This window comes from Rhododendron vialii, chromosome 9a (assembly GCF_030253575.1).
Source record: "Rhododendron vialii isolate Sample 1 chromosome 9a, ASM3025357v1".
In the NCBI taxonomy this organism is placed as follows: domain Eukaryota; kingdom Viridiplantae; phylum Streptophyta; class Magnoliopsida; order Ericales; family Ericaceae; genus Rhododendron; species Rhododendron vialii.
In genome coordinates, this window is record NC_080565.1 from 35417470 (window position 1) to 35431766 (window position 14297).

General features: G+C 41.1%; 1 long non-coding RNA gene and 1 other non-coding gene across 4 annotated transcripts; both read right to left on the minus strand.

The window, feature by feature from the left end:
• Window positions 1-2616: 2616 nt before the first annotated feature.
• Window positions 2617-5141, minus strand: LOC131301604 (uncharacterized). Of its 3 annotated transcripts, none has more exons than XR_009191349.1 (3): window positions 4820-5141; window positions 3435-3499; window positions 2617-2838 (listed from the first exon to the last, which is right to left on the minus strand). It is a non-coding gene; the product is annotated as an uncharacterized LOC131301604 (long non-coding RNA). The 3 variants fall into 3 exon arrangements; XR_009191347.1 differs by having other exon boundaries at window positions 3388-3499; window positions 4820-4942; XR_009191348.1 differs by having other exon boundaries at window positions 2617-3499; window positions 4820-4942.
• An 8233-nt stretch (window positions 5142-13374) lies between these two features.
• Window positions 13375-13481, minus strand: LOC131302209 (small nucleolar RNA R71). The gene has a single exon (XR_009191671.1). It is a non-coding gene; the product is annotated as a small nucleolar RNA R71 (small nucleolar RNA).
• Between the last annotated feature and the right edge of the window lie 816 nt (window positions 13482-14297).

The window sequence follows — 14297 nt, forward strand, 5'->3', positions numbered from 1 at the left end:
CTCATCAATTGTCGATTCGAGTTTTAATTAATTGTGATGACCGACTTTGTCTTGGCACGAAATAAAATCCGATTTTGCGCTTTAACTCCAGATGTTATTCATCGGCTCAAAGAGTCCTGAAACATAATTAACAAGTATCAAACTCCAAGTAGCGCACTAAACGGACATAACAAACCTAAGTTAGGGGGCGTAAATAGGCATATTTACGTACCTATCAGAGACGCTACCCCACGTCACCCGCTCAGAATACCATTTAGGCAACACGAAGTTGCTTTCCTAATGTTTGGAATTTTTCTCTCTCTCTCCAAATTGGTTGTTGTCTAAGAGAATCTATGATCATGCAGTCCATCAATTCAGTCTCATTTTCAATCCTCGATTCTTGATTTTCCATCACCCGTCAAAACCAATCACACTGTAACAATTGGCTAAAAGAAGTAAGCTCGTGGAAGCAAGTGCCAAATTCGAAATCTAAGATATCATAAGCCATGAAATCAAATCTACAAGGAAACTACTATTCTTTCATTCTTCGCTCACAAGGTTCTACTGAATCTGTCAAGCCCTTTTTTTTTTTAATATTCTTTTCTGCCTGTGGTACACTAACTGGTGACTTTTTTATTCACATGCAAGTTTCGTTTCTCTTATATTCTTGAGATTGAGAAAATCTCGGATGTATTTATTTGATGTTTACCCTTTGCACTTGAGATAGAGAAAATCTCACAATTATACTGGTTCTCTTTTGTCGTGGTATTTGGTTTGTTTTGTCCCGCTGTGTCTTAAAGACACTTGAACATCATTATAAATACCACTTGTTTGTTGATTAAATCATATTATGATATCTATCGAATCGCTATTAATCTCAGAGTTAATTTTGATCTCATAGATATTTTCTATTTTGCTGCGGACGGCACAGAATTTGGATCCTACATATCCTATAAGTTGAGGACTTTGCTTGAGATTAAATTCTTTTTGACATTAGAATTTTGTATTACTTACTAACAACATCATTTTCTTGTTCCAATTTTTTTTTTTTTGGATTTACAGGTACTTCACCTATGACCCAAAAGCTACTTGTCCAATATGCTACTATCCTATGTCGACTGAGGTAACATTCGTGCCAACAAAGGTTGCCTATACTGGTTTATCTGGTGAGGGAGGCTTTGTTAAAGGTGTGGTAACATATAAGGTGATGGATAATTTGGTGGTGATGCCCATGTCTACCATCTCTGGTATTGCATTGCTTAGCAAGTGCAATGTTACAAATGTTGCATCTTTGGAGGAGAAGGTGGTGAGTTTTGGTATGGATGAGGTATTGATGTTTCCCTCTCTCTTGTTGCTTAGTTTTTCTTTTCGTTATTCCTTTTTCTGGTTAATTTTGTTCCAGAACTTCGGGATTCAAATATTGCAATTCTTGTTAGAACATCTGAACAGGGATCGCATACAGTGTTATTGTAGTTCAAACATAAGAGAAAAGTTGTTGCCTATCGAGATCGAGAGAGAGAGAGAGAGAGAGAGAGAGGTTGTTATTGCCAGATATGCATTTGGGTAATTTTATTTAGAGAATTTGCACATATTCTTATGAGTGAGTATTTCCTTTCTCTTTCGTTTGAAATGAAAACAATGATTCGTTGGTTATTCTAATTTTCAATTGGAAACAGTTCCAATTACTAATGTCTTTGGTTTTTTTTTTTGGTAGGGTTTGAAATTACGCAAAGCATCTCTATAGTCGAAGACAGTTTTAACCAGTATCTTTACTCAAAGCATCTCTAATTTCATATTTATCTTGTTCCATATTTTTGTGTATTTTATTCTACTTCCTAGAGCAAAATTCTAACAATCTAAAGTCATTGTATGCGTATCACGAGCATGCTCTGTTTTGAGGTCCTTGCTTGTTTGCCGGTTCTGTTTGTCCAGCATAGTTTTATCGATCTAATTGCCACACATCAGCGACATACTACACTTACCTTTGTTGCCGCTCAACCTTCGTTACTTGGTCATTATAGCATGCTTGATTAGCACCTTTGTCTGCGTACTACTTGAGTCGGCAATCTTTAATGTGTAGAATTTTAATTCCCTAGTAATTCTGCTAATTTCAGTGATAAGAGTTTTAAATCCATGGTCTACATAGTCTTACAAGAACGGTTCCAGGTTTTACCAATCAGTTTTTTAAAACTCGCTTTGGTTGTCTATGGAACGGGAAAATTAATTGCATCTGCCCTTTGGAATAGGATTACTAATTGGGATTTGTTCAAATCCGTCTATACTATTTTCTTGTTTTCATCAGAAAAAAAGGAAATGGTTTTCTGCTTTAAGAGAGCTTCTATCACTCTTGGAAGAGAAAAACAGTTACTCTAATCGTGCCAGCTAGAGCAACTTGAAAATATTCCAAATACCAAGTTGCATGGTGCGAATTTATGCGACTGTTTCTCATTGAATTTGTTAGCGAACACAATAAGATGGTTAGTTGAATTTCCATGCTCGATAATTGAGTTGTGTAATAGAGGCATACTGTCACGCCCCGCCCCGCAAACGGCACCCAGAGTGGGCCCGAGTCAGCGCGGCCACGTGGCATTCCACACAATAGACCACACCACACTCTACAACCAATCAGAATACAAATTAGCGGAAGACTTCTCACTTAAAATACAACCAAGTCAACGCCCAAAACCTCAACTCTCAAGTTATAATAAATATCCCTCTCTCCAATTAATTACATAACATTTAGGTTAGCTTCTAGACGAATCAGCTACGCAACAATCTAACCAAAGACATCACCCGACGCTAGTCTAGCACTCTCCAAAGCGTTGACCAGTAGTGGACCCACTCTAAGCCACCTGCTACCTGGCAGTCCAAAAAGGAAAACCAGAGTGTGTGAGATATAGAAATGCTCAATAAAATGTCACAATACCCAAAAGAATATCAATAATCATAACCACCACATTCTCCAAACATAGCAATATTATTCAATAAACAACCACATAACAATAACGGCATGAATGTAAATCACACGAAACTCAACATAAGTACTCAATCGTATAACCACATGTATAAACACCAACATACAGTGACACGTCTGCCACATCCCATGTACCCAAGGAATTGTGTCCCGCACACCACACTCCCATTCACCGTTAATTAGACGGCATGGCCCACGATATGGTGTGACTCACTTCACAATCCTTTCGCGGGTACAATCAACATACAACAAGCATGCATACCATTAGCTAAACAATATATAGCATGATATACAATTTCGACCACATATATCCATATCAATAGCTAAACCTCGATTAGCATGATATCATTGATATATAATCACCTCCACCGCATTATTTACATATCGATAATCATATTGAAAGCTAAAATACCATTAGCAAGATATATACATACCACCATAGCAATATCTTATTGAGAAGAACCATATCAGACACACTCACCTTTCATTCGACTGGAGTATGCCAAACTTACGGTTTCGGCACCTCCTAAAAGACCGGCTCGTTACCTAGCCACAAGTTAACCCATATTAGCATATGCACATCTAGGAATGTTAAACCAAAAGCTAGACTAACAAATCATAACATGCCTTCTACACTAGCTAATGGGGCAAACATTACACAAAGTCACCAAAATCTCTAGAGGTGTCCGGGAGTACCCACGTACCCGGGAGACCTCACACATCTTTTCCATACTCCAAGGTACTCCAACACACCCAAAAATATCAAATATAAAGACCCACAAGTGTACAATCTCAACCAAACAGACCAACGCAACAAAACTCCCAAAACAGGAACGACAACCACAACCAGCCTGTCTTATTTTGGCCATATCTAATTAAACAACATGAATTCCAGGGCGACACTTAAACCATTGAAAAGTAGACTTCTTCTTCTTTGAATCCATAGGTCATACATCAAAAACAGAGTTCGGGTAACCTAACTACGGCCTTACGATTATAGCTTCAACATAACAGTAAAAACTGGAGCAAAGGCAGAATTTAGGTCAACTTTAAATGCAAATCTGTTATCGCTCGGACATACCCATGACGCATGGGACGTATCGTTGGAAAGCTCTATGTGTCTAGTTTCTAACAAAACAAACGGTGTGTCATTTTGAGTCCCGAGCTAGGAGTTATGGCCATTATACCAAAGTCCGTCGGTGCTGTCAGATTCTACGCGGGAATAAGTAAAATTGATTGAAAAATCATAACTCTTTCATCTTAAACCCAAAAATATTGAAACCAACACCAAAAGTTGCACCACTACAAGCCCTGCACTCAGTTAAAATCCCAGGTTCAGAAACGAGAGGAGGTTAACCCAACAATCAAAAGAAAAACCGATTTGCAACCATTTTCGCCCCAGTCAACCAACCCTGCTTTAGAAATTCACCAAAAATTGTATACTAAATCAAATTACTTGATTCCAACGCCAATCTCTTCTTAACTTAAATATGCAGCTCCTATAAAAGACCCAAAGCCACCCAAAATGTTCATCATGCCCAGAAAGTTAAAAGAAGACAGCCACGCACAGAATCGCACATCCAGCAAACAGCCAGTATTCAAAGATTCATAACTAATTGTGTGATTATCGGTTTTGCATGATCTTGGTACCGAAATCTTCGTATTGAAACGTACTTTGACAGTTATGAAGACACCAAAAATTGATTCCTAGCAGAAGGGCCCCCAAAAGACAGATTACCAAAACCCACGAATTTGACCCAAAACATGAACTTTGTCGATTTCCTTTCAAAACTCAATCCATGGAGAATCTAGCCACACAAACATGAAATTAAACATGGATTACACTTCTAGAGTACAAGAACTTACTTGTCACCGAGTTGGATCGTCGAAACCGGACCTCTCCTTCCTCCCTCCCCTTAGCCGTGACCTCCTCCTCCCTTTCTCTCCCCCTCTCTCTCTCGCTATGTCGGCAGAATTGGGAGTCGGCAGAATTGGGAAGAATCTGATGGCTATTTAGTCACTTAGGAAGAAATCCTATGTGGTCACCTCTCCTCTCAACTTATACTCCAAACCAATAACAATTCTCCATGTAAATCACACCAAGGCCCCTCATAGAATCCAACAAATACAAATTAAACCCCAAACCTCAAAATTAAATTGAAACTCTAAATATCCCGGGATGGGTGTTACACATACGGTAAGGGAGGATATGGTTACCTTTGCCACCGTAATTGTGCTTCATATGCGTGCACTTCAAAGGTTGACGTATTTATGAACGAACTTCTTGTGAAAATGCATTCAAAATCATGTAATAGTTGGTAGAATTTACAATTGAAATGAAAGGACGGGAATGAATTTTGATAATACAATATTTTCGACAACAAATTCCTTTGTACCGCATTAAATTTATCTTTTGTTCAATGAAATCTCATTGCCTTGGCGATTTTAGTTTTGCTTTGTTAGTATTTATTAGTACTGAAAATGAACATGCCCTTCTTTTTTAGGGTTTGAGCTGTTAAAGGCGACTTTGCATTCAAACATGGCGTTAACAAGTGTCTTCCTTGGAGGCATGGGGACAATCGATGCTTCAAGCTCAATTCCCGTTGATCATGTCAATTATTACTCTTATTTTTCTTTCTAACTTTTCAATTATTACTCTCATTTCTCGCTATCTCTCTCCGCTTTTTACATCTCTCTTCAATCATTACTCTCATTTCTCTCTCCACTCATTATTCAAAAATGCTACTCAAATTACAAACCAAACAAAACATTCATTTGTGAGTGACGTCCTTGTGAGTTTTTGGAATTGACTTGGACCAGAGAGAATTGGATCCCATATATTCGAATGGAATAGTTTAAAAGGATATGGGATCGGTCACGTGATTTTTGGTCTTCAACAATATTATTACGGAGTGTATTAAAGCAAGGAGAAGGGTACATAAGTTGTTTTCTACATACGGTCTTAATGAGTATTAAAACTGATGAATAAACTTTTTTAGGCTCCGTTTGTTTGGTTGTAAAATGTTATTCGGTAAAATATTTTACCTATTTTTCGGTGTTTTGTTGTGTAAAAATGAAAAAAAACATTTTACATGTAAAATATTTTTCATCAATTGAATGAAAATGATTTACCTTTAAATCTTCTGTAAGTTATTTTTCAAAATGAACTCACTACATTCTACTGCAATTCTCACTGCTTTTTCGATCGTCAGTCTTGATCCACATTCAATTACAATATTCTTAAGCCTCTCCACTATTTAAGCCGCACCCCCCTCCTCTCTCCCTCTCTCTACACTTTTTTTTTTGATTTCTAAAAAAAAATTCAAGTGCCAACAAAACACCAAAAAATAAAAATTTAAAGTTTGTTTTCTAAAAAAACATTCTACATCCATCGAAACAAACGGAGACTTAAGAATGATTAATACTGAACTAAGAGCAGCCACATCGGGGGAGGAGGCAAAATCCCGTGTCTTTAATGAGAAAAATGCTGAAAAGTCAGCAACATCAAAATTGCTTACATCATCGCTACTTTGCAAAATTTTCACTTTTGTTATAGCTACTTGAGGACAATCCCACAAAAGTTTGTCAAAACGGTGAGCTTCGCGCTGCCGAAGGTTGGAATGGTAATTTAACGGGATCTCGTGTCCGGTCAATCCAATCTGGAGCTTTTCCGATTGTTCTCTCATGTAGTTTCTTCTAAACATTGACTAAATAAAGTGAGCCAAATTTGAAAAAGGCATTTACGAATTTGCAATTCTGTTTCAATTAATCAATTTCTTTAGCATTCTCATTTGCATCGATGTGGGATAAGCGTTGGTCCCTTTCCAGAGCCCAGAGGATTGCGTACAAAGACTGAGAAGCTAGATAAGTGGAGTACGCCAGCCTGATAGTGGCGTGCGCAGGTTACACCAGCATGCACTGGTCGAAAGGCTCGACCAGTGCATGCTGGTGCAGGGCCTGTTCATGTTCTTACTGGGCAGCGTACTCCAACTTATTCGGGTTGCTCAGTGCTTGTTCTCAATCTATGTTTATCATTGCAAGCAAGTCATTCATAAACATTTCGTCATATAAATGCAACTTGTTACAGTTTTAATCCCCATTAACTGTTTCCCCGCCCTAATTGGCCAAAAATGATAAAATGAGAGAAAAATGCGAACGTTTTATAAAAAATGCCTAAGTAGAGACCGATCTCCGGATTGGGCGAGAGGGGTGCCATAAAACCCTTCCCCTCTCGTAACTTGGCTCCCGAACCTTAGATATCAAAGGTGACGACGGACCGGTCCATACCTTTTTCAAAATCAAACAAACGTGGCAAACGTTTTCAACTTCGGTTCCTTGGGTATTTTCACCGCTAAAACCCGAGTAGCGACTCTGAATCGAGGCGTTTCGCCGTGCTTTTTCGAAAAAGAGCCACCCCCAATTTTATAAATAAGCATTTTCCGGGGCGCGTGCCCACAGGTTTTGAGAAAAATGGAAGAATGAGAAAGAGATTAAGAGAGTTTGAGGGAGTTTGAAAGCCCTTGGGAGTTCAAAGCCGAAAGATGGCGGTTTCTGCACTGGTTCGGAAGCTTATACGACATGAGAGAGTAGTTGGGCCGGGTTTGGGCTCGAATCTTTGTACAAGATGGCGCACGCCAGTCTCGTAGAGCCGTACGCCAGTAACTTTTGGGCCTCAGGCCCAATTCATGCCCTGTGCCGGAATTCATTCTCAAGTGGAAGCTCGACCTATTCTGAAACGTTTTGGGACCCATTCCCAAGCAGAGGCCCGTCCAATTTCAAATTAACGACGGTCCACCCGTCCAATTTCAAATCAACGACGGTCCACCCGTCCAATTCCAAATCACCGACGATCTATCCGTCCAATTTCAAATCAACGACGGTCCACCCGTCCAATTCCAAATCAACGACGATCTATCCATCCAATTTCAAATCAACGACGATCTAGCCATCCAATTTCAAATCAACGACGGTCCACCCGTCCAATTTCAAATCAACGACGATCTATCCGTCCAATTTCAAATCAACGACGGTCCACCCGTCCAATTCCAAATCAACGACGATCTATCCGTCCAATTTCAAATCAACGACGATCTATCCGTCCAATTTCAAATCAACGACGGTCCACCCGTCCAATTTCAAATCAACGACGATCCATCCGTCCAATTTCAAATCAACGACGGTCCACCCGTCCAATTCCAAATCAACGACGATCTATCCGTCCGATTTCAAATCAACGATGGTCCACCCGTCCAATTTCAAATCAACGACGATCCATCCATCCAATTTCAAATCAACGACGATCTATCCGTCCAATTTCAAATCAATGACGATCCACCCATCCAACTACCTTCTTTCCCCAACAGGAGTCGATTCATTTGCAACGGATTGTTCCCCAGGAGAGTCCCTTTCCTATAGTAGCCCGTTCGTCCAAAATATCAATCAGGTTCTTTAAAGATTCATGTCTTATGCATTCTGGATAGCCTCGAAGAGGGTGTCTAGAAAAACCTTTGACGTTACTTGTCTCCAGTCAATGGTACCCCAAGTGCCGTCAAAGGGGGGCTACTATAGACACCCCTTTCTGGACTGTCCGGATAACGCTATTTTTCGGTCTTTTATTTCCCCAATGATGATTATGGTCCAGAATAGTCTGAAGACGGTGGTGTGTTTGAGCTTTGAGCGTTTCGAACCTCATTCAAACCCATTTCAAACCCTTCAAACCAGAGCCAAACAACCCCAGCAAAACCCAAACTGGCTTACGCCAGTACTGTGCTGACGTACGCCAATTAACTGCCACGTGTCGGTCATCGACCGTTGACTCAGTTATTACTAGCGCACGCAGGTCAAAGAATGGCGCACGCCAGTCAAACCCAGTCAAATCAACTTTATTCAGCCACATGGACGAGACTTTTGTGCCACCCTGACGTCGGCTACAGTCTCCCTGATGATTGCACTCGGTAGGGACGTTCCCCTCTCTCTCCTACACCCTCCATCAAGCCAAGTCCCATGCATTTAATGCATGGGAAGCTCTCCCCTTAACCAAGCCAGCCCTAACCCAACTGGTTAAGCCCCTTCCTCAGTCTCTCTCTCCTCTATAAATACCCCCTTTGCATTCATTTGCAAGGGGTTAACCACATTAAGAGTCAAAAAACCCTTCTTCTCTCCTCTCTTGTTTTCTACCTTTTCTCCTCCATTGAAAGAGAAAGGAGAGAAGCCCACTTCCATACACCCCGCTGTCATTCAGTCACCATCCAGCCTTCATCTTCAACCTCAAAGCTCAAAATCACCTCCAAGCCTCAACACAAAAAGGTATACCACCTTTGCATGGCTTTCTGTTTTCGACTCCTGAGGGGAACCAGTAAGGTCCAAGCTAGTAGTCAATACTAGTCCTAGCTTTAAACTGGTAAAATACAACAACCGTGTGAGATGAAACATGGCGCACACCAGTACAATAATGCCGTACGCCAGTCATGGCAGTATATGCACTACTGGCGTGGGGATCATCGATCATCACTTCTGCTAGCTTACATTTCTGTCAATCACTTTAGCATGCTAATAACCAGTTTACTGCTTTCTATATATTTAGAGTTGCTTAGCTGTAGTAGTTAATGCTTATTCCTTATCTGTTTAGAGGGCCTCTGGAATCCTTCTGGTCATGGTCCAGAGCCCAGTTAATGCAAAGCCAAGCACTAACCATATGGTAGAACTGGCGTGCGGTCTCCTAAAACTGGCGTACGGCAATGTTACCAAGGTCCAGTGACTGGCCCTTACATTTAGTATGATTTTGGCATCTTTTATGTTCCCACACTATTTTTGGGATATTCTGTTATTTTTCGTGGCTTGGAGCCATTTTGCCTATCTGTAACTACTTATATTCTGCTCCATTAAATTGCATGATTTGTCCTGGGTGTGCGCTGGTCCATTCCAAAGTCCAGAAGATTGCAAACAAAGGCTGTGAGTTCATGGTAAGTGGAGTACGCCAGTGATGGGTTGGCGTGCGCAGGTTGTGTCAGTATACTGGTGCGATGCCTGCTCACATCTCTCCAAAACAGCGTACTCCACCTTATTCAGACTGCTCACGGTGCTTGTTCTCACTCTATGTTTATTATTGCAAGCAAATCATCCATGAACATTTTTGTCATATAATCACAACTTGTTACAGTTTTAATCCCCCATTAACTGTTCTCCCTCCCTAACTGGCTAGAAAATGATCAAATGAGAGAAAAATGCAAACGTTTTACAAAAATGCCTGAGTAGAGACCGATCTCCGGATTAGGTGAGAGGGGTGCCATAAAACCCTTCCCCTCTCGAAACCTGGCTCCCGAACCTCAGATATCGAAGGTGACGACGGATCAGTCTACGAGCCTTTTTCAAAATCAAATAACGTAGCAAACGTTTTCGAGTTCGGTTCTTTGGGTATTTCACCGCTAAAACCCGAGTGGCGACTCTGAATCGAAGCGTTTCTTTGCGCTTTCCAAAAAAGGGCCGCACCCAAATTTTTAAAAGAACAAAAATGGAATTTTGGGGGCGTGTGCCCACAAGCATCTCCAATCCATACTCCATTTCTTCATTTTGGAGGAAAAACATTCTCCAACCCATTCTCTAAAACTCTCCTCCATTTGGGAGAATGAACTTTGATCCTCTAAATATAGAGGATGAAGGAAAAAATAGAGGATCTCCTCCAAATATGTGTTGGAGTTGAGAAATAGAGTGTTGGGTTGGAGTTGAGACAAATAGTACAATCCTCTAAATCTACTTTTCAAATAAAATAGATTAATTTGATCTTCTCAAATAGAGATTTGGAGGGTGTTGGATTGGAGATGCTCTAAGGGTACTTTAAAATTTGTCTTTCGAGTATACATTGCCATTATAAAAAGCTCGAGTGCCAAAATCATTTTTCATAATTTAACTAAGAAATTAAATTAAAAGTGATTTATATTTTGCCCGGTGGGTATGCAAAAAAAATTTAGTGGCCCCAACTTTTAAATAAAACAACGCGAGAGTGGTGCTGTGAAATCTCAATCATTCAAAAGTGTTTTGGATTGTCCAAATTTTAAAAAATTCTTTTAAAATTCAGACCATCGATTGTCGAGACGAACATCCCAGCTAATAAAATTAGCTAGTACGTCAGAGTGATCAACATTGTGCTTGGTGAACTCCATATGTAATGTGCACTGTGATAAGCCCCAGAAAGTGTTGATATCAGGGCTTATCTCTCGCATCTGTTGTCTCGCATCCATGCATTTCATTGCTAAATTCGTTGATTTCGTGCGAAGGCGTTGTGTTTGCAAGTTTCAGGCAAATCTCATGAAAAAAAGACGTGTTTTGTCGCCGTGGATTAGCTCTAAGGGTAGCCGTACACCTGAGGCCACGTGGCACCCTGCCACCGAGTCCCAAGAATGATGAGAAGTAGCATTGGAAGGTGTGCCGGACATCGTAAGGCCAAGGGACATGCATAGGGTGAAGGAGCAATGAAAGATAAAAATTGTCCAGGTGGTACCCGTACTTGAAATCTCAGTACCTGTACCCAGTAATCAGTAGCGTGGCAAAAAGCTCCAATCTGAACTGGTACCGGTACCGCAAAAATGCAGTACCTGTACCAACTGGGATTTTCTGCCGAATTTTGTACCCGACCAAGCAACAACTTAGGGGTATTTAGGACTTTTGTAACTCTTTTTTAAGGGGCTATAAATACTTTCAAGCCTGATTTCAGTAGGGGATCTTTACTTTGGCACTCTCTCTCTCTACCTCCATTGATGGAGTTCCCATCTCTCTCTTCATTTATACTTTGAGGAGGATTTTCGAGTACGATTCGTCTACTTCCGAAGCTTGTAGTCTTCATTAAAGGTGTAAGGAATCTCATTCTCTTCGAGGATCTTGTCTTTATTTCGAATTTAATCAATGTTTAGTTTTCTCCTTACCATTACCCGTACTCATTTCATGTCTTCTTACGATATGTGTGAGTAGTGTAGTAAGGTTAGGTTGTGGGATGGTTAGCATCCCATAACCAAGGGTGTTGCTTGTTCTTCTCATGTAATTTTCGTTTTTCTAGCTTAAGCATGTGCTAGGGTCAATTTTAAGTATCAAAACTTTGAGGTGTTAATCTCTTTGATCAAATGTAGGCAAGGGTTAAACTTCTTGCCACATTTGATACTTGGAGCTATGTCCCTCCTTGTGTTTGTCTAAATGCACCAAAAGAACCCTAGACATGTTTAACACTTTGGTTAAAAAGAGAAGAATCAAGTTTATCCTTGCGTTATGGGTGTTAATTATCCCTAAACCTAGCCTTTAGGTTAATCTCCAGTTAAAAATCCGTAGTTAGGTTAAGTAGCCAGTTAACTAAATCGTTCAGTTGGCCGTCTCAACGCCGAAGTTTGGTTGGCGGTCCTAACGCTAAATCTCTACGCGAGCTAATCTCTGAAAACAAGTTATGGATGCGCTCCCTGTGGATTCGACCCCGGACTTCCGGGTATTATGCTTTCAACCGACCTAACCCTACGCTTGGGGTATTCTTATTACAACACACATTAAGGTCGCAAGCATTTTTGGCGCCGTTGCCGGGGAGCGCTTTCTTTTATAGCTTATTTTGGAGGTTCGCCAAACCATTGTAAGTATCCCGTTTCATTTTACTTTGCGTGATTTGTACTTAATCTAGTGGATACCCCTAACTTGAGTTTCTCAAACGTGAGGTTTAACGAAGCTAGAGTAAGTACAAATCACATTTTCTTTTATTGTCTTCTCTTATCGAGGCGGCGGCATAGCCCCTCGAAGCTGTTGTTAGGAGGCGGCGGCATAGCCCCTCTTGTCTGTTTACTTTGTGCTTGTTGCCCATTAATTCTCGAGAAGGGTTTTTAAATTGTATGTGTGGTGGTCATCGTGGTGCCTTTCGAAGCCCAAATTCTAAGAGGCTTCATAGATCTTTTTCTCCTCCTCGACCCAAAACTCCTCGTCGGGTTCGAGCTAGGACACCACCACCCCAAAGAACTCCTTTTTCTATAAGAACCCCTCCTCGAGAAAGAATGGCCGGAAACGGTGAAGGCGAAATGCCGCCGGTTGTGCCCGAAAGGACTATGAGCGACTATTTGAATCCAGCCCGTACTACTCCGCGGCCCACTATAGTCCTTCCGGCCGCAACCGAGGCGAATAACTTCACCGTTAAAATGCATCACATTAACATGATGCCTTCATTTTATGGGAAAGACAAAGAATGTCCGTACACTCATATGCGGGCATTCGAGGAATTGGTTTCCACAATAGTGTCCACGCCCGCTCAGCTTGAGTCCGCAAAACTAAAACTCTTCCCATTTTCTGTGAAAGACAAAGCCAAGATTTGGTTGAATAACATGAGGCCCCAATCCTTGGCAAATTGGGCGGATTTATCAAAGGCTTTCTACATGAAATTTTTTTCCCCACATCTCACAAAGGAACTCATGAATCAAATTCAAACTTTCAAACAAAGAGAGGGGGAATCTTTTTATCAATATTGGGAGAGGTACAAGGATTTGCTTAACTCCATCCCACATCATGGCTTACCGATTTTTCAAAGAGTCAAGTATTTGTTAAAGGGCTGTTTTCCAAGCACCCGACTTCTTATGGATAGCATGTGTGTGGGTGGAGTCATGGCTAAAACCCCTGATGCGGCGTGGGACTATTTTGAGGAGTTATCTGAAAAAACTCAAAACTGGGATTGCTCGGACCCTTCTGACAAGAACGTGGTTAATCCGGTTCCGAGCAATTCCGGAAAATTCCAATTGAATGAGCAAAATGAGCTAGCCCACAAGGTCGCCCAGCTTTCCCGCCAAATTGAAACTTTACAACTCAACAAAGTTGCTGGGATGGCCTCTGTGGCCAAGGCGGAAGAAATTTGTGTGTTGTGTGAAATTGCAGGTCATGCTACGGGAGATTGCCAAATGCTCCCGGCCGTTAAGGATATTCTTCAAGGAACCGGGCAAGCGGAGGTCAATGCCGTTAATCAACGGTTTGACCCTTATTCTCAAACTTTCAATCCGGGGTGGAAAATGCATCCTAATTTCCGGTGGAGCGATTCTCAACCTCCCGGACCTCCACAAGTTCCACCGCCTCAACAACATCAAGCTTTCCGGCCTCCTCAATCTCAAGGAGTGCCGAGATTCTCTCAACATCAACAACCTCCGGGGTTTGCGCCTCCGAGACCTCCTCATGGGCAAAATCAATTCCAATCTCAAAAGCGATCTTTGGAGGATATTATGTCATCTTTTATGCAAAGTCAAACGTCCCTTAACGAGCAAACCACTCAAACGCTCGGGGAAATCAAGAATCAAATGGCAAAGTTAACTAATACGGTGGGGGTTCTTCAACAAGAAAAGGG